Source organism: Dermacentor albipictus, unplaced genomic scaffold (genome assembly GCF_038994185.2).
Source record: "Dermacentor albipictus isolate Rhodes 1998 colony unplaced genomic scaffold, USDA_Dalb.pri_finalv2 scaffold_11, whole genome shotgun sequence".
Classification (NCBI taxonomy): domain Eukaryota; kingdom Metazoa; phylum Arthropoda; class Arachnida; order Ixodida; family Ixodidae; genus Dermacentor; species Dermacentor albipictus.
In genome coordinates this window covers 11,693,586-11,716,398 of record NW_027225565.1, presented here as the reverse complement: position 1 = coordinate 11,716,398, position 22,813 = coordinate 11,693,586, and the positions used below count along the sequence as shown (strand labels likewise).

Sequence of the window (22,813 nt, the reverse complement as noted above, 5' to 3'; positions counted from 1 at the left end):
ACTGAAGGTTTATATTTGCAGTAATGCAAAATATATTCATGCAACGAATTGGGGCACTGGGCTGCATGGGACAAAAAGCAGCCACAACAGAAGGGGGTGGGGGGTGGTGTTCTCTTGTAGCCGCAACTTCAGCTGAATTTTACTTGGGATGCTGAGGCGTATAAATTTTTTCATGTTGTTGAATTGCTGTTATTCACTCATCCTTATTTGTTGTTACGATATCACTTTTGCTAGGGATATCAAATATACTTCATTTTCCTTCGACAACCGTCAACACATAAGCCTTTCTTTCGATATTGCATCTTGCGTGCCTTCACCATAAATAAAATATGGCCTGTGGTGTGGTATCGCATTTTATAGCAGACATGGTTACTGGCCGAATTACATAGAGAGGTTGTCACACTTGAGCTTTCCGAGCGTTTGCAGATGGATGCACAGATCTGCGGCTTCGGCTACTGCAGCGCCTTGTGCGGCAGAGGTAGCAGAATTTGATGCTGAAGACGCCAGCAGCAGTGCCATCTCTGTACCAGCCGAGGTGATTGGCGATTCTATGGATGCATGGGATGGCCTGAACCTGTTGTGTGCTGCCGTTGTGGTCCACGTAGCAGCCAGATCAGTGGTGAGCTTTATAAGAAACTCTGCACTAGTAGAAACACCCCACTACATTTCATCAGCAGAAAATTTTGAACTAAACCTTTCTTTGCCTCTTCCTGCAGTTTGGCATGAATCTATGGCTTCTTGCCTGACATATTCGTGGATGCATATGTGAAGCTTATATGTGCTCTGAATGGTAGCACCAGCTTACAGGATTATATATACTGTATGTTAACCAACAAGGTGTGCGAGGAAGTGGATGACTGTTCAGTGTAATAAAACATTATTTCATACATAACACATTAGCCCGTAATGTAGGCCTGTAGGCATATCTAAAGGACAGCAATTTTTTAATGAAAAAGCGCATTGTATTTAATGGCTTCCTTCAGGTACATTATTTTTTATTATTTAGCCATTCAGTGTGTGCGTATTATTGGCTAATTTTCCAGAATGAGTATGTGCCACTGTTACACAAGGAATATAAAAGCCTTAAATGTATTTACAATTAAGTGCCAACATGGCATAAGAGATATAGAAATTGTTGCGTTTGTGGCACATAAAAGTAGCTGTTGCATGAGATTACACGTTGCATATGGATGAAAGTAAGCACAATTGGCAAGCAATGTCATTAGTTGTACAGCATTTACTAACCACTCCATTAAAGTTTTGCTTCATTAATACTCCAGCATTTGCATTTGGATCTGCATAATTCTTTCAGAGTCCTTGTTTTAAGGTTCTAATTTCTGTCGTATCTAAAAGTATGGAGTCGATTATACCGATAGTGATTTTAGTACCTTGCTCACTGCTGTAATTGTGAAGTAAATGTCAAAAGAATGAGAGTATCTTCTTAAGTACCTAGTCTTCTGGGTTGTGCTTTTGTGTAAACAGAAGCAATTGGCAGTCTTTGTAGAAGCTGAAAACAAATTGCAGTCATGTCAATGAAATGCGTCTGCTGCACATGAAAGCCATGGCTTTATGAATAGAATGCAGCGATATAGAAATGGTAGATCAGCTGTTGCACTGACAGTTTTGTACCCTAGTTATCCTTACAAGATTTGACACATAACAAACCTTTTGAGAACATGTGAAAGCCTATACCTTTTAATTGCTATCAAGTGTTAAAATTGTGAGAGCAGCACTTCCCTAATATAACATGAAATTTCTCTTAGGAAACTCAAACATCGGAGATGAGCAGCGCGACCACAAGCTATTCAGTGTTTGTTTGCTGCACTGAAGGCAACAACCTGTCAACGCAGATAACCCACCACGAGACACGCGACTGTGAAGTGCAACACATTCCGAACATTGCCAGCAAGCACAGTGGTCCAGACCATCGGACAAGCTATTTTGCTGGCCACGAAAGTGTTTCAAGGAGTACAAGCGCTCTTGAGTGTGTTTCCGGTCTTGACTGAGCGCAGACGTGACGTATCTAAAGAAGACCAACTGCTGCTGTTCCTGATGAAATTGAAACTTGGCATCAGCTATTCATCGCTGGCTACCCTGTTCAGCATTAGTGAAACATCAGCCTCACGGCATTTCAAAAGTGTCCTCAAAACCTTAGCATTTGCTACAAAGCAATGGATTTTTTGTCCTCCACTCAGAGAGAGAGAGAGAGAGTAAACGTTTATTGTTATAGAGGTTTGGTTATGGTGGGTGGAGCCCCTCCTCCAGGGCCCCCCTGGTTACAGCGGCTCGCCGGGCCTGGTCAAGGGTCGCCAGTTGGCTTCCCAATTTCACTTCCGCGAGTCGCACCTCCCACGACCAGTTACGTATGTAGAGTGTTGTCCAGCTGCGGCGAGGTGGCAGCCGCCGGACGTAACGCGCACTGGAATGTTATGTGTTCCAATGTCGGTGTTCCTTCGCACCACGGGCATGTGTTGCTGTATTTGTCTGGGTACATTTTGTGTAGCCTGTATAAATGTGGGAAAGTGTTTGTTTGCAGGCGGCGCCAGTCCCGTGCTTGCCTCCTGTCTAGGTCTGGGTGAGGAAGGGCTTTGGTTCGCCTACTTAGCCGTCATAATTCGAGGATTTCTCTTGGCGCACTGGGTGTCGAGGTGTTCTCTCGGGCGGTGTGGCCCGCGGCTCGGCCGGTCATGCCTCGAACCAAGCGGTCCGCCCGTTCGTTCCCCGCTATCCCTGTGTCTGCGGGGCACCAGGTCACGCAATGATCCAGGGTGAGTTCCGTTCCTAGGATGCGGAAGACGCAGCCCGGTAAAGCCCCCCCAAGAAAGAGGCGGCAGGCGTCCTGCGAGTCTGTCAGCACGTAGGCCAATCGGCTCTTAGCTTCCGCGGCGCGTATGGCCAGGGCTATGGCCACAGCTTCGGCCGTTGCAACCGATTTCGTGTGTAGGATGCTGCTACGGTTGTTCGTCCTTGGCTAGTCACGACTGCTGCAAATGTATTGAGGGTGGCTGTATTCTTGTGATACGAACTCGCGTCTGTAAAGTAAGTATCCGGATCGCTTCGCCGCCTTAGTAAGGTGGCTGCCCGCGCGCGTCTCCGTGCCGCATGATGGACTGGGTGCATGTGACGGGGAATTGGCACCACGTGGATTCGCTCTCGGATTTCAGATGGCAATAGGATTGTTTCGTCGCCGCAATATTGGGGTGTCAGCGGATAGTGAAGTCTTTGTAAAACCAAGCGTCCCTGAGGTGTTGTGTTTAGCCGTTCACGCTGCGCCATTAGGGTGGCCGCTGCATATTCCTCGAAAGTGTTCATCATTCCTAATTTGTTCAGTCGGATCGTACTTGTGCTTTCAGGCAGGCCGAGTGCTGCTTTACAGGCTATTCTTATGAGCTTATCCGCATGTTCGATGTCGTTTCGCCGCGTGGTTTGGAAAGGCAGAGCATACGTTAGACGACTAATGACGAAGGCGTTTACTAGTTGCATGGTGTCTGCTTCGGTTATGCCTTCTCGGCTGCGTGCAACTCTGCTAGTAAGCCCAGTTACGCTCCGAATAGTGCGTCTGAGATTGGAGAGCGCTATGCTAACGCTGCCCGTTTCTTGAATGCGCATTCCCAGTACGCGCAGGTGGGATGCCCTCTTGAAGGGCTCTCCCTCCAAGGTGAGTTGCAGATCCGGAGCCCTGGTCGCTAGGGTATGTCTAGGTCAAATATGAATATACTCCGATTTCGCTGGCGCGCACCTCATGCCTGCTCGCCTCATATAGCTTTCAATGGTGTTGATGGCCTGTTGAAGCGTGTCCTGTCGGTTTCCGTAGGACCCTTTGCAGGCCCAGAGTGTAATGTCGTCTGCATATATGGCGCAGCCAAGGTCCCGGTTCTTCTGTAAGTCCAGGGCCATTCTACGTAAGCCGATGTTAAAAAGAAGTGGTGACAATATGGATCCTTGAGGAGTGCCCTTATCTGGTAGGCGATACAGGGCAGAACGTGCTGAACCCAGTCCTATTTTCGCGGAGCGGCTGCTCAGGAAGTCTTGAACGTAATGAAATACTCTTTCACCACACCCGATATCTCGTAGTCCGTCTAGTATTGTAGTGTGTGAGATGTTATCAAATGCCTTATGGACGTCGAGTGCTCGCAGGATTCTGTCCATACTGCCCGGAGGATGATCGAGCACCTCATCTATTATTACAAGAAAGACGTCCTGTGCACAGATTCTCCTGCGGAAACCGAACATGGATTCAGGGAAGAGTGAGTTTCCTTCGATGTGGGCTTCGAGTCGGGTTAGAATTACTCGTTCAAAGAGCTTGCCCATGCAAGACGTGAGCGATATGGGCCTAAGATGGTTCTGCTCACGCGGCTTGCCCGGTTTTGGTATAAGCACGATGTCTGCATCCTTCCATTCTCGCGGTAGTCTTTCGTCCGGTCGCCAGACCTGTTCATTGAAGAATTCGACTAAGTGCTGTAGGGCTACATCACTAAGGTTGCGCAGCATTGCGTTGGTGATTTGGTCGGGTCCAGGAGCCGTGTTCTTCTTGAAGGTTTGTACCGCTGCGTAGAGCTCTGAGAAGGTGATGGGGGCTTCCAAGCTCGAGTTATCCTGTCCTTGGTATTCTCTCATAACGTGTGAAGATGTCTGGGCAGCACCGGTGTAGGTGCGTTTTAGGTGCTCGAGTAGTTCTTGTTCTGAGGCCTTGTATTCTCCTAATAGCCGTCGCATGACGTTAGACGTCTCGGTGCGCGTGCTAGTTGGGTCTAACATGCACCGAAGAATGGCCCAGGTCTTCTTGGTGCTGAGGGTGCCTCTGAGAGAGTAGCAGAAGCTGCGCCAATTTTGATTATTGAGCTCCTTTGCATAGGTGTTAGCTTCGTTTGCCAGCAGCATTCGGCGCCTAAGTTTGCGATTACGCCGCTGCCGCTTCCAGCGTTTGGTGAGGCTTCTGTGGGCCTCCCAGAGGTGGGCGAGATGGCTGTCTACTGCTGGTGCTTCCGTTGTGGTCTTGATCTCTCTGGTGGTGGCAGCATGGGCCTCCTTGAGGAAAGTTGTCCAACCTGCGGCCGTGGCTGGAAATGAGGAAGCAGCCTGCTGTTGTTTTCTATACCTTTTCCAATCAGTGAGCCTGGCCACCCCTAGGGGCTGTCGAACTTTAGCTGTTTTAACATTGACACACAATAGATAGTGATCACTACCTAGTGTTTCGTCTAGGTTACACCAGGTGACCCCCGTCTCATTGTTGACAAACGTAAGGTCCGGCGTGGTGTCCCGGGCAACACTTGTTTCCTATCCTTGTAGGAGTGCCTGGCTGCGTAATCAGCACAAGTTCGTGGGACTGAGTTTCTCGTAGTAGATTCAGCCCTTGGCGGTGTCGCGTTGATAACCCCATGCGGAGTGCCAAGCGTTAAAGTCTCCGAGAAAGATTAGTCGGTCTTTCGTTGAGAGCAAGGTAGATACATGACTTAAAATTAATGAAAAATCGGCCCTCTTATCCCTATGGGGGCTATTTATGTTGGTTATCATGCACTTGGGACGACCCTTCTTAACTGGCCAAATGGTGAGTGTTTGGTGGTGGATTTCTAGGCCAGGTGCTATGGCGACAGTGATTGTGAGGTCCTTGCGGGCCAATTTTGCCGCTTCAGGGTAGTTCAAATCGCTGTAAAAACGGTAGCCCCCAATAGGTATCCGCATTTTCCCCACTTCCTGAAGACAAATAATGTCAGGTGGGATGAGCGCCGCCTTGATATATTGTGTAAGTGCAGCATGTTTGTTATCTAGTGAACGGCAGTTCCATTGCCAAATTACGAGATTCTCTTGGTAGGTAGGTGTGTAGTTTGCCAGAGTATGGGCTCTCGAAATGTTCTGTGTCTGTGGTTACGGTGACCTTTGGATGTCGGTTCTCCGGGCTAAGGCTGCTACGGCGTTTTCGTGTTTTTTTTTTACTCCTTTGAGCGAGTCGTCGACGTACCGCTTAAGATTGTGAATCTCTGCAAAAAATAATTGCATTTGTGCGCACATATTGTCTAGTTTCCCTTCCAGATGAGTGATGGGTGTAGGCATCTGTGCTATAGGCTGCATTTGTGATAGTGGTTTGGTCTGTGTTGGGTTTGTCTGTGTGTTGGACAGTTGTGCGGGTGCGTTTGTTTTATGGGTTCCTCCGTGCGTCGTCATGCTTGCATCATGCATCATGGGGGGGCGCTTCGAAATAATTTCGACCACTTCGGGTTCTTTAACGCGCACTGGCATCCTATGGCACACGGGCGCCTTGCATTTCGCCTCCCTGAAAATGTGACCGTCGTCCTCTAGATCAGCGCAGTCAATCACCTTATGCGTGACGCACGCATAGTAGTCATTCACTCTATGCAATCACCCTATGATTTAGTCACGCACAGTAGTCAATCACCCTATGCGCATCAGGTAATGTCTCCAGATTAAGAGACATTACCTGATAATGCGTCACGACGTATTTACCAGCCACTTTCTGTCTGCACTTGCACACCTGTAGCATGTCATTTTGACGCTCATATAAGCAATTTCCCATGACTGCAGGCAGTGAAGCAACAGATCTGGTCATGAAATCGTTTATTTACAAGTGAGGAAAAAAATAGTGAAAACTTTACAACACACAAGGTTTCAGTGTTTTCCATTTCTTCTCACTGCCCTGCTGATTGACACCTTTAAGCAAAAAGTGAATCTTTGTGAGGCAATAAAAACGTGTAACTGAGGCTGTCAGGGTAGCAGAATGGTCCAGGCAACCAATTTTTGGCATATCACGAAGTGACTGCAATATTTCGGCCACAGTTTTGGCATGCAAGCGTATTACCCTGAATGAACGAGTGAGTTTCTTTTCAAGGGCATTTACCACCTTATAGGACGATTCTGGGGGATATAAAATCCCCCAAGGTCCTGCTCTTTGGATGCCTCTGATGGAAGTTCTCTGGGGATATTGCCTTTATCACTAAGACATGCTGCTTTGCAGTCTTCACAATGTGTGGGCAAAACACGCCTTCTCGCCACATAACCTGCAATGTAATAAACTTTAAGCCGTGCGTCGCTGCGGTGCTGTACATAACTTTGGTGGTCCACAGCCACTTGCACGGCATCTGTTGGCACAGCCTTCACGCTGTCTTCACTGTGGCTTTCTTGTTCAGCCAGCACCTCTTCAACAGATAGCAACAACTCCGGGACATCCGACAACACATTGCCATCCTTGGGGCTCCTTGTGAGGCTCTAGAAGCTAAGACACCTGGATGTGCACAAGCAACATTTGTTACATAAGCGTGCCGAACCTCTGCAAAACATAGGTACTATTTACCAAGCTTGCACGTATACATACCTTATGACTATAATGAATTGAGCTGGGGTAGGATGATTGTTTGCCCCACTCGCTTGTCTCACAACGCCAAAACATTGCTCTAGGCGGTCTTGGCTCAGTTTCGAAGTCATCATGTACATGAAGTCAGCATTTTCGGTAAGGTACTTTAGAAGGTGTTTTGTTGAGTGGATGGTCATCCTCAGCCCCTCAGAAGTACTGTTACTAAGAAAGCCGAGCCCATTGGAGTGAGCCTCCCATTCATCAAGAAACGGAAGAGTTTCATCAAGGGTGGCCTCTTTCTTGCTGCCCCCGTCTGAAATACCATAGAGAACAATCATGCACCATTTTGAGAGAAAAACTATGTTAAAATAACCTCATGACTTCTGCAGGGAACCTCGACGTCATAGCTTCAATGAGCCTGGCCTGACCATTGGGACCACTCGATCCCGTTTGGCAAACGCTTGTTTGCAGGCAGGGGCACGGAAGAGATACCTTTTCTGAGGTTTTCTTTCACCCAGTATCACATCCGGGCACAAAGCTCCGTCTTCTTTTTCGCTGCCGACTGCATCTCGCCCTCGAATTACGGATTGTCACGAGGAACACTCCAAAAGGGGCGCCGAGACCAGCTGACAGCGGAGGCGCAGACCAGCACGGCTACGAGTCCCCCGCCGCGAGCGGCAGCACCACATTCCCCATGGTGGCATCGGTGTGCAAGGGGGTCACGCGCGCCCGAAGGAAAGCGCCGCCGGTATTCACACCTCCCCTTCTAGCCACCCTAACTGCGTGCGACGAACGTCGGCAATGATGTCATGTCGGGGAGGCTTCGCCCTTTAGAACGAGCTGGCGGCCCCCGAACATATAGCGCCGCACTCTGGGGATGGCCGAAGCACACGCGAGTCGCCAACGTGCGCTCAGCACGCCGAAAAGCCGCTGTTCGCTCACCTCTCATAATATTCCTTACACCGTGAGTTAGGGTAAGCACTTTTGTAATGACTGTCTTTTCAAACTGCAGTTACTCCAGGGTATAGGGTCAAAGTTGCCTACGTTTCGTTATGTTACACATAGTCAGTTGCCTATTGCAAACGTCTTGTTTAGCATTTTTAATGACTTCGTACGTTGTCGTTGGGCGCGTATCCTTTTTATGATCTCACATAAGATTTGCAGTATGGCAAAATATTGATAGGAACTTGCGATGGCATTTAATAAGGGGGGAATACACTTACAGCAAATATCTAGGTTAGGTTCGATTAGGTTAGGTTAGAACAGAGCTCAGATGACTAGATCTGGCTCCCGGTGCTTCTAATTTTTGTAATATTCAAAACACTACCTCACGGTGTGTTCAATTCACAGGAGATACCTCTTTACCTTATCATTCAAAAAATTCAGATACACCTACCAGTCGAGATGAGCAGTGCAGGAAAGGAAAACACACCGCTCGCTCGAGCCATTAGGCCAGCGTTCCTTCGGGTCGCTTGCGAGACCGAGAGCCAGCATCTCATTCCTTCGGCGTCGAGCTCATCAATGAGCAGAATGATTTCGAGGAGAGTGTGGTTGTCTTCAATATTCCTCGACAGTCGCTAGACGAAGTCCGTAGGATGCTGGAGAAAATTGCCCAGTACCAGTGTCACTCGCATGATGTTCCTGCTGCGGCTGATTGTGTCAGCCAGGCACTCCTCGTACTTAATGCTGCCAGTGGCAACCGTGAGTGTTCCAATGCTCGCGTTAGGCGGGATGGCGTCACACAGCATTATCCAGCCCGGGGTTGGTGCATTCGTAAGGACCTCGTCTTTGCTGTCAACCAGGATTAGTTCACGTAGTACGGTCGTTTCCCGGATGTACTTAGCGAGAGAGGTGAACAAAATCAAATTACTCTCGGAGATTTCGAGCGACAGTGAAGTGAAGTGAGGCAACGTAGGCAGGCGTTCTAAAGCGGTCAGTGTCACGTTGTCGGGGCACTGAAGCTCCATGTTTGAAAATGCCCCGAATTTCATGAGGTCTAGTCTGTAACCGTGTACATTAGCTCCAAAAGAAACTGTTGACGACTCGCTTTGCTCTAGTGCTTCAAGGACATGCTGGACTCTTACACAAAACAGTATTGTTTCCCGAGACATGTAGGTTCTTTAGACATTTGTTTTGTGGCAGAAACGCGAATAATGCGATCCACTTCTGCGGACTCCACAAGCCGTAAGGAAGGGCGAGCTTTTCCAACGTCCTGTTTCTCTACCAGCGCCTTCACACAGCGTTCGAAAGGGGATTCTGGTATCCTGACAGTCCATAGCCACTTCGCGTCAATGGTCAGCTTCGTGAGGGCGTCGCACGGGGTTGGTGCATTCGTAGGGACCTCGTCTTTGCCGACAACCAGGATTAGTTCGTGTAGTACGGTCGTTTCCCGGATGTACTTGGCGGGAGAGGTGAACAAAATTAAATTACTCTCGGAGATTTCGAGCGACCGTGAAGTGAAGTGAGGCAACGTAGGCAGGCGTTCTAAAGCGGTCAGTGTCACGTTGTCGGGGCACTGAAGCTCCATGTTTGAAAATGCCCTGAATTTTATGAGGTCTAGTCTGCAACCGTGTACATTAGCTCCGAAAGAAACTTTTGACAACTCGCTTTGCTCTAGTGCTTCAAGGACATGCTGGACTCTTCCACAAAACAGTATCGTTTCCCGACACGTGTAGGTTCTTTAGACATTTGTTTTATGGCAGAAACGCGAATAATGCGATCCATTCTGCGGACTCCACACGCGGTAAGGAAGGGCGAGCTCTTCCAACGTCTTGTTCTCTACCAGTGCCTTCACACAGCGTTCGAAAGTGGATTCTGGTATCGTGACACTCCATATCCACTTCGCGTCAATGGTCAGCTTCGTGAGGGCGTCGCATTCCATGACAGGTACTCCACGCATCTTTCATTGTGGAGAATAGAATCAATGCTAAGCGTCGAAAGCCTCCTGTTGGCTAGGATGTCCTCCCCGAGAAGCATTGTGTTGAAAGTCGCGTCAGGAATTGACCAACTCTCCCGCAATCTGGTGGTCTTCGGGTTCTCCGCAGTCACGCCCGTCTCGTTTGCTTCGGCGTTGTAGTAACTCAGGTCGAGAAATTTAAGGCTCAAGTTCGCAGTGAGTGCCTCGAAGAATCTCTCCGCGGGCTCGCCGTCGAGAAAGACCTCTTCCAGCGTTAGCGAAGTCAGGCAACTCGTTGGCAGAAGTGTCGCGAGTGAGGCAACCAGCGCTTCCGTGCGCCTCCAGGAGATGCGACATTCGAGTTCTCTCAGACTCGTCAGGCAAGGTAGGGAGGCTGCGTAATGTGTCTGAGGTGGGTCCAATGAACTGTACATTTATCCTCTTCAGCGCGGACTGTTGAGGCAGGATTTCGCAGAAGGTCGGGTCATGTCTTTCTATAGCAAGGAAGTCGAGGTCAAGGCCTACGACGCAGACGTGAGTCCTGAGTAACCATCGAAGAAACACAATTGTCTTGTGCGATTCGAAGTCTGTTGGGCACGTCAGCATTGGCTCGCATTCGTTAAGGCTCGCGATGGTGAGCAAACCGTGGGTTCCTGGTAGTTCGCGCAGCTGTAGGTAGGCATTGAAGAGCAACTCGTTACAAATGCGGAGATGATCGTTTCTCTGGCATGTTCGGTCGTCAGAAGCAGTGCACGCCGGTCGGTAATGGTCCGCGTCTCCAACCTGCAATGCAGTTTGGCTGTACACGTCGCGCCATCTAGCAGCGGCGGTGAGTACCCGTGGGTAGGCCTTCGCCGCCACGGCACATTTGTTCGTACTGCGCTCAAGCACGCCACACAGCCTCGTTTTCCAATTTCACAATGGGTTTACCGCTGCCTTTCGGCAGCTCCTCCGTGAGACGTGTGAAGAAGAAGAACAAGCGCAGATACTGCTGCATCAAGGATTGCCACAACTGCGAAGGGGATGACGCCATCAAATTTTACCGCTTCCCTTCAAGACCGTTGGAAGCAAACCGGCGGCTGAAATGGATCGTCGCGGTTCGGCGCGTCAAGTAAGTGTCGCTCTTGCGAATTTCCGTTAAACGAACGAAGGCGTAAACGGCCAAGTAAAGGGACAACTGCATAAAGGCGCGTCAACTGATTCCTGCTGTTAGTCGTTTAGCTCGTCTCGCTCCAAAACAAACGTGTAGTGGTTGTTACTTGTCAAATCTAGCTTCGTAAGCGCTCCGTACGGGGACTTTGTACGCAGTGTGCTTTTGTTGTGCATTCATAAGCCAACTTACCGCTCGTGTCTGCGCCGGGATCAAGACACGAGTGCTGGAACCGGACTCAATCATGCCGATGTTTTCTCACGCGTAGAACAGAACTAAGGCTGGAGTGCACTGCACCGCACGTCGAGTGTTCGCAAATTAGCATTTCTCTCGCGCACGCTAGCACACATTTGTTCAGTCTTCGCGTTACTTAGTGTCAGCTGATAGCTCTCTGTCATATGTTTCTGCGGTGATGACCCCTCACATTGGAGCCCGAATAACAATACGAGAATTTGTTCGAGGCACTTCGTCAACGAAGAAAAAAGCAACATGGAGAATCATCCGGGTTACCTGCCAACAATATTCCCACCCGTCTACAAGAAGTGGTCCACGGCTCCTGCTGCACAGATTTGCAGGTTCAGGAGGTACCTGCTTTACTCGTGCCGCGGTAAATAATTATATATGATACGCATCGGACGGCCCCTTGTACACGCGCTTACTTTTGTCGCTTCAGGAGGGTTTGGTGTTGGGCTAATTGATACATAATGCAAAAAAAAAAGAAAAGCTAAAGAATTAGCATGAGTAAGAGTGACCAGTCAACACAACACTGACTTTCAACTGAAGGTTTATATTTGCAGTAATGCAAAATATATTCATGCAACGAATTGGGGCACTGGGCTGCATGGGACAAAAAGCAGCCACAACAGAAGGGGGTGGGGGGTGGTGTTCTCTTGTAGCCGCAACTTCAGCTGAATTTTACTTGCGATGCTGAGGCGTATAAATTTTTTCATGTTGTTGAATTGCTGTTATTCACTCATCCTTATTTGTTGTTACGATATCACTTTTGCTAGGGATATCAAATATACTTCATTTTCCTTCGACAACCGTCAACACATAAGCCTTTCTTTCGATATTGCATCTTGCGTGCCTTCATCATAAATAAAATATGGCCTGTGGTGTGGTATCGCATTTTATAGCAGACATGGTTACTGGCCGAATTACATAGAGAGGTTGTCACACTTGAGCTTTCCGTGCGTTTGCAGATGGATGCACAGATCTGCGGCTTCGGCTACTGCAGCGCCTTGTGCGGCAGAGGTAGCAGAATTTGATGCTGAAGACGCCAGCAGCAGTGCCATCTCTGTACCAGCCGAGGTGATTGGCGATTCTATGGATGCATGGGATGGCCTGAACCTGTTGTGTGCTGCCGTTGTGGTCCACGTAGCAGCCAGATCAGTGGTGAGCTTTATAAGAAACTCTGCACTAGCAGAAACACCCCACTACATTTCATCAGCAGAAAATTTTGAACTAAACCTTTCTTTGCCTCTTCCTGCAGTTTGGCATGAATCTATGGCTTCTTGCCTGACATATTCGTGGATGCATATGTGAAGCTTATATGTGCTCTGAATGGTAGCACCAGCTTACAGGATTATATATACTGTATGTTAACCAACAAGGTGTGCGAGGAAGTGGATGACTGTTCAGTGTAATAAAACATTATTTCATACATAACACATTAGCCCGTAATGTAGGCCTGTAGGCATATCTAAAGGACAGCAATTTTTTAATGAAAAAGCGCATTGTATTTAATGGCTTCCTTCAGGTACATTATTTTTTATTATTTAGCCATTCAGTGTGTGCGTATTATTGGCTAATTTTCCAGAATGAGTATGTGCCACTGTTACACAAGGAATATAAAAGCCTTAAATGTATTTACAATTAAGTGCCAACATGGCATAAGAGATATAGAAATTGTTGCGTTTGTGGCACATAAAAGTAGCTGTTGCATGAGATTACACGTTGCATATGGATGAAAGTAAGCACAATTGGCAAGCAATGTCATTAGTTGTACAGCATTTACTAACCACTCCATTAAAGTTTTGCTTCATTAATACTCCAGCATTTGCATTTGGATCTGCATAATTCTTTCAGAGTCCTTGTTTTAAGGTTCTAATTTCTGTCGTATCTAAAAGTATGGAGTCGATTATACCGATAGTGATTTTAGTACCTTGCTCACTGCTGTAATTGTGAAGTAAATGTCAAAAGAATGAGAGTATCTTCTTAAGTACCTAGTCTTCTGGGTTGTGCTTTTGTGTAAACAGAAGCAATTGGCAGTCTTTGTAGAAGCTGAAAACAAATTGCAGTCATGTCAATGAAATGCGTCTGCTGCACATGAAAGCCATGGCTTTATGAATAGAATGCAGCGATATAGAAATGGTAGATCAGCTGTTGCACTGACAGTTTTGTACCCTAGTTATCCTTACAAGATTTGACACATAACAAACCTTTTGAGAACATGTGAAAGCCTATACCTTTTAATTGCTATCAAGTGTTAGAATTGTGAGAGCAGCACTTCCCTAATATAACATGAAATTTCTCTTAGGAAACTCAAACATCGGAGATGAGCAGCGCGACCACAAGCTATTCAGTGTTTGTTTGCTGCACTGAAGGCAACAACCTGTCAACGCAGATAACCCACCACGAGACACGCGACTGTGAAGTGCAACACATTCCGAACATTGCCAGCAAGCACAGTGGTCCAGACCATCGGACAAGCTATTTTGCTGGCCACGAAAGTGTTTCAAGGAGTACAAGCGCTCTTGAGTGTGTTTCCGGTCTTGACTGAGCGCAGACGTGACGTATCTAAAGAAGACCGACTGCTGCTGTTCCTGATGAAATTGAAACTTGGCATCAGCTATTCATCGCTGGCTACCCTGTTCAGCATTAGTGAAACATCAGCCTCACGGCATTTCAAAAGTGTCCTCAAAACCTTAGCATTTGCTACAAAGCAATGGATTTTTTGTCCTCCACTCAGAGAGAGAGAGAGAGAGAGTAAACGTTTATTGTTATAGAGGTTTGGTTATGGTGGGTGGAGCCCCTCCTCCAGGGCCCCCCTGGTTACAGCGGCTCGCCGGGCCTGGTCAAGGGTCGCCAGTTGGCTTCCCAATTTCACTTCCGCGAGTCGCACCTCCCACGACCAGTTACGTATGTAGAGTGTTGTCCAGCTGCGGCGAGGTGGCAGCCGCCGGACGTAACGCGCACTGGAATGTTATGTGTTCCAATGTCGGTGTTCCTTCGCACCACGGGCATGTGTTGCTGTATTTGTCTGGGTACATTTTGTGTAGCCTGTATAAATGTGGGAAAGTGTTTGTTTGCAGGCGGCGCCAGTCCCGTGCTTGCCTCCTGTCTAGGTCTGGGTGAGGAAGGGCTTTGGTTCGCCTACTTAGCCGTCATAATTCGAGGATTTCTCTTGGCGCACTGGGTGTCGAGGTGTTCTCTCGGGCGGTGTGGCCCGCGGCTCGGCCGGTCATGCCTCGAACCAAGCGGTCCGCCCGTTCGTTCCCCGCTATCCCTGTGTCCGCGGGGCACCAGGTCACGCAATGATCCAGGGTGAGTTCCGTTCCTAGGATGCGGAAGACGCAGCCCGGTAAAGCCCCCCCAAGAAAGAGGCGGCAGGCGTCCTGCGAGTCTGTCAGCACGTAGGCCAATCGGCTCTTAGCTTCCGCGGCGCGTATGGCCAGGGCTATGGCCACAGCTTCGGCCGTTGCAACCGATTTCGTGTGTAGGATGCTGCTACGGTTGTTCGTCCTTGGCTAGTCACGACTGCTGCAAATGTATTGAGGGTGGCTGTATTCTTGTGATACGAACTCGCGTCTGTAAAGTAAGTATCCGGATCGCTTCGCCGCCTTAGTAAGGTGGCTGCCCGCGCGCGTCTCCGTGCCGCATGATGGACTGGGTGCATGTGACGGGGAATTGGCACCACGTGGATTCGCTCTCGGATTTCAGATGGCAATAGGATTGTTTCGTCGCCGCAATATTGGGGTGTCAGCGGATAGTGAAGTCTTTGTAAAACCAAGCGTCCCTGAGGTGTCGTGTTTAGCCGTTCACGCTGCGCCATTAGGGTGGCCGCTGCATATTCCTCGAAAGTGTTCATCATTCCTAATTTGTTCAGTCGGATCGTACTTGTGCTTTCAGGCAGGCCGAGTGCTGCTTTACAGGCGATTCTTATGAGCTTATCCGCATGTTCGATGTCGTTTCGCCGCGTGGTTTGGAAAGGCAGAGCATACGTTAGACGACTAATGACGAAGGCGTTTACTAGTTGCATGGTGTCTGCTTCGGTTATGCCTTCTCGGCTGCGTGCAACTCTGCTAATAACTCCCAGTTACGCTCCGAATAGTGCGTCTGAGATTGGAGAGCGCTATGCTAACGCTGCCCGTTTCTTGAATGCGCATTCCCAGTACGCGCAGGTGGGATGCCCTCTTGAAGGGCTCTCCCTCCAAGGTGAGTTGCAGATCCGGAGCCCTGGTCGCTAGGGTATGTCTAGGTCTAATATGAATATACTCCGATTTCGCTGGCGCGCACCTCATGCCTGCTCGCCTCATATAGCTTTCAATGGTGTTGATGGCCTGTTGAAGCGTGTCCTGTCGGTTTCCGTAGGACCCTTTGCAGGCCCAGAGTGTAATGTCGTCTGCATATATGGCGCAGCCAAGGTCCCGGTTCTTCTGTAAGTCCAGGGCCATTCTACGTAAGCCGATGTTAAAAAGAAGTGGTGACAATATGGATCCTTGAGGAGTGCCCTTATCTGGTAGGCGATACAGGGCAGAACGTGCTGAACCCAGTCCTATTTTCGCGGAGCGGCTGCTCAGGAAGTCTTGAACGTAATGAAATACTCTTTCACCACACCCGATATCTCGTAGTCCGTCTAGTATTGTAGTGTGTGAGATGTTATCAAATGCCTTATGGACGTCGAGTGCTCGCAGGATTCTGTCCATACTGCCCGGAGGATGATCGAGCACCTCATCTATTATTACAAGAAAGACGTCCTGTGCACAGATTCTCCTGCGGAAACCGAACATGGATTCAGGGAAGAGTGAGTTTCCTTCGATGTGGGCTTCGAGTCGGGTTAGAATTACTCGTTCAAAGAGCTTGCCCATGCAAGACGTGAGCGATATGGGCCTAAGATGGTTCTGCTCACGCGGCTTGCCCGGTTTTGGTATAAGCACGATGTCTGCATCCTTCCATTCTCGCGGTAGTCTTTCGTCCGGTCGCCAGACCTGTTCATTGAAGAATTCGACTAAGTGCTGTAGGGCTACATCACTAAGCTTGCGCAGCATTGCGTTGGTGATTTGGTCGGGTCCAGGAGCCGTGTTCTTCTTGAAGGTTTGTACCGCTGCGTAGAGCTCTGAGAAGGTGATGGGGGCGTCCAAGCTCGAGTTATCCTGTCCTTGGTATTCTCTCATAACGTGTGAAGATGTCTGGGCAGCACCGGTGTAGGTGCGTTTTAGGTGCTCGAGTAGTTCTTGTTCTGAGGCCTTGTATTCTCCTAATAGCCGTCGCATGACGTTAGACGTCTCGGTGCGCGTGCTGGTTGGGTCTAACATGCACCGAAGAATGGCCCAGGTCTTCTTGGTGCTGAGGGTGCCTCTGAGAGAGTAGCAGAAGCTGCGCCAATTTTGATTATTGAGCTCCTTTGCATAGGTGTTAGCTTCGTTTGCCAGCAGCATTCGGTGCCTAAGTTTGCGATTACGCCGCTGCCGCTTCCAGCGTTTGGTGAGGCTTCTGTGGGCCTCCCAGAGGTGGGCGAGATGGCTGTCTACTGCTGGTGCTTCCGTTGTGGTCTTGATCTCTCTGGTGGTGGCAGCATGGGCCTCCTTGAGGAAAGTTGTCCAACCTGCGGCCGTGGCTGGAAATGAGGAAGCAGCCTGCTGTTGTTTTCTATACCTTTTCCAATCAGTGAGCCTGGCCACCCCTAGGGGCTGTCGAACTTTAGCTGTTTTAACATTGACACACAATAGATGGTGATCACTACCTAGTGTTTCGTCTAGGTTACACCAGGTGACCCCCGTCTCATTGTTGACAAACGTAAGGTCCGGCGTGGTGTCCCGGGCAACACTTGTTTCCTATCCTTGTAGGAGTGCCTGGCTGCGTAATCAGCACAAGTTCGTGGGACTGAGTTTCTCGTAGTAGATTCAGCCCTTGGCGGTGTCGCGTTGATAACCCCATGCGGAGTGCCAAGCGTTAAAGTCTCCGAGAAAGATTAGTCGGTCTTTCGTTGAGAGCAAGGTAGATACATGACTTAAAATTAATGAAAAATCGGCCCTCTTATCCCTATGGGGGCTATTTATGTTGGTTATCATGCACTTGGGACGACCCTTCTTAACTGGCCAAATGGTGAGTGTTTGGTGGTGGATTTCTAGGCCAGGTGCTATGGCGACAGTGATTGTGAGGTCCTTGCGGGCCAATTTTGCCGCTTCAGGGTAGTTCAAATCGCTGTAAAAACGGTAGCCCCCAATAGGTATCCGCATTTTCCCCACTTCCTGAAGACAAATAATGTCAGGTGGGATGAGCGCCGCCTTGATATATTGTGTAAGTGCAGCATGTTTGTTATCTAGTGAACGGCAGTTCCATTGCCAAATTACGAGATTCTCTTGGTAGGTAGGTGTGTAGTTTGCCAGAGTATGGGCTCTCGAAATGTTCTGTGTCTGTGGTTACGGTGACCTTTGGATGTCGGTTCTCCGGGCTAAGGCTGCTACGGCGTTTTCGTGTTTTTTTTTTACTCCTTTGAGCGAGTCGTCGACGTACCGCTTAAGATTGTGAATCTCTGCAAAAAATAATTGCATTTGTGCGCACATATTGTCTAGTTTCCCTTCCAGATGAGTGATGGGTGTAGGCATCTGTGCTATAGGCTGCATTTGTGATAGTGGTTTGGTCTGTGTTGGGTTTGTCTGTGTGTTGGACAGTTGTGCGGGTGCGTTTGTTTTATGGGTTCCTCCGTGCATCGTCATGCTTGCATCATGCATCATGGGGGGGGCGCTTCGAAATAATTTCGACCACTTCGGGTTCTTTAACGCGCACTGGCATCCTATGGCACACGGGCGCCTTGCATTTCGCCTCCCTGAAAATATGACCGTCGTCCTCTAGATCAGCGCAGTCAATCACCTTATGCGTGACGCACGCATAGTAGTCATTCACTCTATGCAATCACCCTATGATGTAGTCACGCACAGTAGTCAATCACCCTATGCGCATCAGGTTATGTCTCCAGATTAAGAGACATTACCTGATAATGCGTCACGACGTATTTACCAGCCACTTTCTGTCTGCACTTGCACACCTGTAGCATGTCATTTTGACGCTCATATAAGCAATTTCCCATGACTGCAGGCAGTGAAGCAACAGATCTGGTCATGAAATCGTTTATTTACAAGTGAGGAAAAAAATAGTGAAAACTTTACAACACACAAGGTTTCAGTGTTTTCCATTTCTTCTCACTGCCCTGCTGATTGACACCTTTAAGCAAAAAGTGAATCCTTGTGAGGCAATAAAAACGTGTAACTGAGGCTGTCAGGGTAGCAGAATGGTCCAGGCAACCAATTTTTGGCATATCACGAATTGACTGCAATATTTCGGCCACAGTTTTGGCATGCAAGCGTATTACCCTGAATGAACGAGTGAGTTTCTTTTCAAGGGCATTTACCACCTTATAGGACGATTCTGGGGGATATAAAATCCCCCAAGGTCCTGCTCTTTGGATGCCTCTGATGGAAGTTCTCTGGGGATATTGCCTTTATCACTAAGACATGCTGCTTTGCAGTCTTCACAATGTGTGGGCAAAACACGCCTTCTCGCCACATAACCTGCAATGTAATAAACTTTAAGCCGTGCGTCGCTGCGGTGCTGTACATAACTTTGGTGGTCCACAGCCACTTGCACGGCATCTGTTGGCACAGCCTTCACGCTGTCTTCACTGTGGCTTTCTTGTTCAGCCAGCACCTCTTCAACAGATAGCAACAACTCCGGGACATCCGACAACACATTGCCATCCTTGGGGCTCCTTGTGAGGCTCTAGAAGCTAAGACACCTGGATGTGCACAAGCAACATTTGTTACATAAGCGTGCCGAACCTCTGCAAAACATAGGTACTATTTACCAAGCTTGCACGTATACATACCTTATGACTATAATGAATTGAGCTGGGGTAGGATGATTGTTTGCCCCACTCGCTTGTCTCACAACGCCAAAACATTGCTCTAGGCGGTCTTGGCTCAGTTTCGAAGTCATCATGTACATGAAGTCAGCATTTTCGGTAAGGTACTTTAGAAGGTGTTTTGTTGAGTGGATGGTCATCCTCAGCCCCTCAGAAGTACTGTTACTAAGAAAGCCGAGCCCATTGGAGTGAGCCTCCCATTCATCAAGAAACGGAAGAGTTTCATCAAGGGTGGCCTCTTTCTTGCTGCCCCCGTCTGAAATACCATAGAGAACAATCATGCACCATTTTGAGAGAAAAACTATGTTAAAATAACCTCATGACTTCTGCAGGGAACCTCGACGTCATAGCTTCAATGAGCCTGGCCTGACCATTGGGACCACTCGATCCCGTTTGGCAAACGCTTGTTTGCAGGCAGGGGCACGGAAGAGATACCTTTTCTGAGGTTTTCTTTCACCCAGTATCACATCCGGGCACAAAGCTCCGTCTTCTTTTTCGCTGCCGACTGCATCTCGCCCTCGAATTACGGATTGTCACGAGGAACACTCCAAAAGGGGCGCCGAGACCAGCTGACAGCGGAGGCGCAGACCAGCACGGCTACGAGTCCCCCGCCGCGAGCGGCAGCACCACATTCCCCATGGCGGCATCGGTGTGCAAGGGGGTCACGCGCGCCCGAAGGAAAGCGCCGCCGGTATTCACACCTCCCCTTCTAGCCACCCTAACTGCGTGCGACGAACGTCAGCAATGATGTCATGTCGGGGAGGCTTCGCCCTTTAGAACGAGCTGGCGGCCCCCGAACATATAGCGCCGCACTCTGGGGATGGCTGAAGCACACGCGAGTCACCAACGTGCGCTCAGCACGCCGAAAAGCCGCTGTTCGCTCACCTCTCATAATATTCCTTACACCGTGAGTTAGGGTAAGCACTTTTGTAATGACTGTCTTTTCAAACTGCAGTTACTCCAGGGTATAGGGTCAAAGTTGCCTACGTTTCGTTATGTTACACATAGTCAGTTGCCTATTGCAAATGTCTTGTTTAGCATTTTTAATGACTTCGTACGTTGTCGTTGGGCGCGTATCCTTTTTATGATCTCACATAAGATTTGCAGTATGGCAAAATATTGATAGGAACTTGCGATGGCATTTAATAAGGGGGGAATACACTTACAGCAAATATCTAGGTTAGGTTAGAACAGAGCTCAGATGACTAGATCTGGCTCCCGGTGCTTCTAATTTTTGTAATATTCAAAACACTACCTCACGGTGTGTTCAATTCACAGGAGATACCTCTTTACCTTATCATTCAAAAAATTCAGATACACCTACCAGTCGAGATGAGCAGTGCAGGAAAGGAAAACACACCGCTCGCTCGAGCCATTAGGCCAGCGTTCCTTCGGGTCGCTTGCGAGACCGAGAGCCAGCATCTCATTCCTTCGGCGTCGAGCTCATCAATGAGCAGAATGATTTCGAGGAGAGTGTGGTTGTCTTCAATATTCCTCGACAGTCGCTAGACGAAGTCCGTAGGATGCTGGAGAAAATTGCCCAGTACCAGTGTCACTCGCATGATGTTCCTGCTGCGGCTGATTGTGTCAGCCAGGCACTCCTCGTACTTGTTGCTGCCAGTGGCAACCGTGAGTGTTCCAATGCTCGCGTTAGGCGGGATGGCATCACACAGCATTATCCAGCACGGGGTTGGTGCATTCGTAAGGACCTCGTCTTTGCTGTCAACCAGGATTAGTTCACGTAGTACGGTCGTTTCCCGGATGTACTTAGCGAGAGAGGTGAACAAAATCAAATTACTCTCGGAGATTTCGAGCGACAGTGAAGTGAAGTGAGGCAACGTAGGCAGGCGTTCTAAAGCGGTCAGTGTCACGTTGTCGGGGCACTGAAGCTCCATGTTTGAAAATGCCCCGAATTTCATGAGGTCTAGTCTGTAACCGTGTACATTAGCTCCAAAAGAAACTGTTGACGACTCGCTTTGCTCTAGTGCTTCAAGGACATGCTGGACTCTTACACAAAACAGTATTGTTTCCCGAGACATGTAGGTTCTTTAGACATTTGTTTTGTGGCAGAAACGCGAATAATGCGATCCACTTCTGCGGACTCCACAAGCCGTAAGGAAGGGCGAGCTTTTCCAACGTCCTGTTTCTCTACCAGCGCCTTCACACAGCGTTCGAAAGTGGATTCTGGTATCCTGACAGTCCATAGCCACTTCGCGTCAATGGTCAGCTTCGTGAGGGCGTCGCACGGGGTTGGTGCATTCGTAGGGACCTCGTCTTTGCCGACAACCAGGATTAGTTCGTGTAGTACGGTCGTTTCCCGGATGTACTTGGCGGGAGAGGTGAACAAAATCAAATTACTCTCGGAGATTTCGAGCGACCGTGAAGTGAAGTGAGGCAACGTAGGCAGGCGTTCTAAAGCGGTCAGTGTCACGTTGTCGGGGCACTGAAGCTCCATGTTTGAAAATGCCCCGAATTTTATGAGGTCTAGTCTGCAACCGTGTACATTAGCTCCGAAAGAAACTTTTGACGACTCGCTTTGCTCTAGTGCTTCAAGGACATGCTGGACTCTTCCACAAAACAGTATCGTTTCCCGACACGTGTAGGTTCTTTAGACATTTGTTTTATGGCAGAAACGCGAATAATGCGATCCATTCTGCGGACTCCACACGCGGTAAGGAAGGGCGAGCTCTTCCAACGTCTTGTTCTCTACCAGTGCCTTCACACAGCGTTCGAAAGTGGATTCTGGTATCGTGACACTCCATATCCACTTCGCGTCAATGGTCAGCTTCGTGAGGGCGTCGCATTCCGTGACAGGTACTCCACGCATCTTTCATTGTGGAGAATAGAATCAATGCTAAGCGTCGAAAGCCTCCTGTTGGCTAGGATGTCCTCCCCGAGAAGCATTGTGTTGAAAGTCGCGTCAGGAATTGACCAACTCTCCCGCAATCTGGTGGTCTTCGGGTTCTCCGCAGTCACGCCCGTCTCGTTTGCTTCGGCGTTGTAGTAACTCAGGTCGAGAAATTTGAGGCTCAAGTTCGCAGTGAGTGCCTCGAAGAATCTCTCCGCGGGCTCGCCGTCGAGAAAGACCTCTTCCAGCGTTAGCGAAGTCAGGCAACTCGTTGGCAGAAGTGTCGCGAGTGAGGCAACCAGCGCTTCCGTGCGCCTCCAGGAGATGCGACATTCGAGTTCTCTCAGACTCGTCAGGCAAGGTAGGGAGGCTGCGTAATGTGTCTGAGGTGGGTCCAATGAACTGTACATTTATCCTCTTCAGCGCGGACTGTTGAGGCAGGATTTCGCAGAAGGTCGGGTCATGTCTTT

General features: G+C 49.0%; 1 long non-coding RNA gene across 1 annotated transcript; it reads left to right on the top strand.

Annotated features, from left to right (window-relative positions):
- Positions 1-431: 431 nt before the first annotated feature.
- On the top strand, positions 432-2,229 carry LOC139051297 (uncharacterized). The gene is made up of 2 exons (XR_011509319.1): positions 432-619; positions 1,764-2,229. It is a non-coding gene; the product is annotated as an uncharacterized lncRNA (long non-coding RNA).
- Positions 2,230-22,813: the final 20,584 nt, after the last annotated feature.